The sequence below is a fragment of the Elephantulus edwardii genome, unplaced genomic scaffold (assembly GCF_000299155.1).
Source record: "Elephantulus edwardii isolate Elephantulus edwardi_28Jun2011 unplaced genomic scaffold, EleEdw1.0 scaffold00001, whole genome shotgun sequence".
Lineage (NCBI taxonomy): Eukaryota > Metazoa > Chordata > Mammalia > Macroscelidea > Macroscelididae > Elephantulus > Elephantulus edwardii.
This window is the reverse complement of record NW_006399751.1, coordinates 31,565,673-31,569,814: the sequence shown is the minus strand read 5'-3', so window position 1 is coordinate 31,569,814 and position 4,142 is coordinate 31,565,673.

The following is a 4,142-nucleotide window of genomic DNA, read 5'->3' as shown; positions in this document are numbered from 1 at the left end:
GTTGTGGATGTTGTTGACAGGGACAGTTCACCTTTATGGAGGTGGTGGTCAGATATGGCTGTCCTTATGCAACCCTTGCACATTTTACATCAATATTATCCACAGTTTATTAAGATCCACACAATCAAATGCCTTTGCATAGTCAATAAAACAGATAAACATCTTCCTAGTATTCTTTAGGAACTGAAATTTCCATCTCTAAGAAACTAAAATAAAAACTAATGGAAATAGGACAGAGGACTTAAAAAGAAGATCTTTAGAACATATAGATATGCTGTAACTAGAACTGATTTTTTTTTCTTACATTAGAATGACTTTGATTGTTTTAATTGTAGTAGTAGATGAATTTTTTTGTGTGTTGTGGTCCTTCAAAAGTTGCAGTGTAACCATACTACATCCTAAATGTTGTTACGAAGAAATATCTCCAGTTCATTCCTTAAATTTGAGTTCTTCCTCTTGTTAAGAATAGCAATGAGTCCATTTTTCTAGGTAAGCTAAGAAATGTTTATTAGAGAAAAGTGCTCTGCAAAGTTATCAGGAGGGGCTGCTAGCCTGTGATTTATCTAACAAAGGAAGATGAGATCCTTTTACAGGCTCCAGAGGTGGGGAAAAGATAACATGTTTATTTGTGAAAGGATGTTTTGAGAGTTAACCTATCAAAAAGAGAAGATCATCAAGTTTATTCATGAAGGGAGAGGAGGAGATCATCTGTGATTGTCCTATGCAGGAAGGATTAGGATAATTAAGCACTTAAGTTGTTGTTTCTTTCAAGTTGACTGTCACCAGGTTCTTGAGAGGTGCATGCACAGACCAAGGTGGCTGTGAGTATGCACGGTTCAGCAACACTTGTGTGTGGCTTTAAAGATGATTGTCTCGGGTGACAACTGTCATCATCATGGAGCACGCCCTTTCAGTATGGCCACTCCCTAGAAGATCATATAAGAGTGACTTGTGTGGCCCCTGAGATCTCTTAGCAGAGTTAAAGATTGGTATAAGAGAACCCTCATCATCGTCTCTGACAGAGATCATTGCCACTGTCACCCTGCCTAACCATCTCACTAAAGATTTTCATCTCCTTTGCTGACTCTTCACCTTTCCTAGCATGATGTCCCTTTCCAAGGAGTACTATCTCTTAGTAACATGCTCATGACTATATGAGACAAAGCTTTGTCATCCTTGCCTCTGGCTTCACTTTTTCCAAGGCATATATATTTGTTCTTTAAAAAGTCCATGAGATATTTACTCAGTGTTCTTCTACAACACCACAACTCGTCACCACGACTGCTATCCTTATTCATTGCCCAGCTTTCAGATACATAGCAGGTGATTGAAAAGACCATGAGAATAAGAGTGGGCTCAGATCTGTTGTTTATAGGGTTGCTGTGAATTGTACTCAACTTGAGAGCACCTAACAACAACAGCAATGCAAGAACACCCGGAAGTGCTAAGGCTATTCTAAGTATATATTTTTGAGTCTTGAAATGTGTGAAATATCTGAATGCTGATGTTTCTGATCAGAATTGTCTCAGTGGGTAAGTAAGTCCATCTAATCCACAGCAAACTAGGCAGTAACCCAGTTAAAGTTTAGAACAGTTGTAATTCTCATTCCTCGAGAAGATTCTTCTAGATACATCATCATAAGGTGCCACTATTATGTTAATAGAAAAGAATGAACCTGAGCTAGATTGTTGAGTAGAGGCAAATTACAACAGTTAAAGAATTCAAATTATAAGGAGGCTTTTCTTAAAGCTATCCCTCTAGACCAAAAATTAATTTCTCTTCCCATGCAATTAACTGCTTCTGAAAACTCACTGGAGGATCAACTCTGACTTGATGGTACACAATAACAACTGTTCTGAAAGTTGGACTATGAGTAAGGATGACAGAAGAAGAATCAATGCCTTGAGTTGTGCTATGGTGAATAGTACTGACTATTCCATGTACAAGTCTATCTTGGAAAAATTGTCTGGGGTGTTTCTTGGAGGGAAGGATAGTGAAGCTTCATCCAACATTCATTGGACACATTGTTAGAAGGGGTCAGTCTTTGGAGAAAGACATCATGCTTGGGAAATTGAAAGGTCTATACAAGAGAGGAAGACTCTCTATAAATTGGATTGACACAATGACTATAACAACGGGCTTGTATATCAGAGATGGAGAGGATACCACAAAAAGTTCAGATTCATTGTTCATAGTTTCACTATGAGCTACAGTTGACTCAACAGCACATAGTAATTGATTTTTATTGTGCCTTTTAAGGGAATTTTAAAGGAATAATTTTGAGTATTTTAAAAGAAAAGGTCTTTGAGAACAAATATGAAAAATTTAGTTTTCTAATTTTTAAACACTCAATTCACATTCATGATGCAAATATGTCTATTTATGAGCACTTTGAATATAATCACATTTCTTTTTATAATTCCTTAAAACTTGAGAAAAAGAAACTTGAAAAACAAGGAATTTCCACAAAGGCAGTCTGCTTTAATGTTTGAAAACTGGAAGCTAAGCAAATTTAGTTGGGCATGACCCACATAAAAGTCATAAATGGGACATAAATTTTTTATTAAGTGAAGATTTATTTATTGATCAAAATAAAATGAGCAAGAAAATTATTCATCAAATTCACATCTTCAACAGATCATGTAAAACCCCTGAGCTGAAAATGGAAGAAGATCTATTCTTAATATTTGAGAAGTCACAGCAAGAAGAGAGCAAGAACTAGAAGTAGAAACTAACATACACTTTTGTTTTAGAATATCACTTGTTTTTTTTTTTAATGTATTTTACTATTTGTGTGTGTATGTGTACCGTCAAATCAGATCTGACTGGTATGGGAGGAGATTGCCCCTCCTTCTCCAGCAGAATATCTGGTGGATTTGAACAGTGCACCTCTGGGATTGCAGTGCAACTTCTTGCCACTAGGCCAGCAGAGCTCTAGAATATCGCTTTTTGAACATCTTCCCAGAGAAGATATACACTCTATTGAAGATTCTTAATCCTAAGGCTTGCATGATCATTTCTTAGGACCTGGGGCATTTGAAGGATATTTGCAAACACTGTGATCATGACCTACATCATTCTTTCATTCATGGAACTTTTCTTATTGTATGTTTATTACACAATGGACATTGGTTTGGTCCTGGGGATGTAATTAAGGAGCCCTGGTAGTGTGGTGGTTAAGTGTTCAGCTTCTACCCTGTAGGGTAGTGTTTCATTCCCACCAGTAACTCTACAAGTGAAAGAGGAGGTTGTCTGATTCTGTGAAGATTACAGTCTTAGAAGCCCTATGGAGCAGTTCTATGCTGTGAGTCAGCATGGATTCAGTAAGTTTGGCTTTTCTGAAGGGAGAGGGATGCAATTATGAATAAAACATAACCATACTCTAAAGAAGGTTAGAGTTTAATAGGAGGGAAAGCACAACAGTCAGTTGCATGATGTGGGGTAGGGTAAGAAATATGATTAGATTTAGATTAAGACATTGAGTTTAATGTGCCTTTGGGGAATTTAAGTAGGCGGGTGTGTGGGGGTGTGTGTGTGTACACACACACACACACACACACACACACACACAGACATTCAGGTCAGCCAGGTAGCTGTCTTCCAAATTTCTCTGTCTGTCTGTCTGTATCTATGTATGTGTCTATGTATGTATGTATGTATGTATGTATGTATGTATGTATGTATGTATGTATGTATCTATCTATCTATCTATCTATCATCTATCTGTCCATCCATCCACACATACACACGTACTGGGCTATAGCAAAAGGGACACTACACTGTTGGCATTGCCTCTCATTTAATTCTCCAAGTTTAGCAATCTGGCTTCTGATCTAACCTGATTTTCTCCTACCCACTTTGAACCCGAGTACATCCTTTCTTCTCTCCTTTTAGCCTCAGTAGTCTTAGTTTAGATCTTGGAGGAATTTAAAAAAGAAGTACTTAATTGCTATTGCCACTTCCTCCCCTTCCCTTCATTTCTCAGCCTACCTCAAATTGACTTCTGACCTCAACAATTTATTGAAAAGGCTGTCAAGGTGACTTTGCTAACAACTCACATACAATTAGTGTAACTTTCTGCATAAATTCTTGAGTTTTATCTCATGACAGTGCACAATTATTTGCTGAGTAGTTCGTTTTGA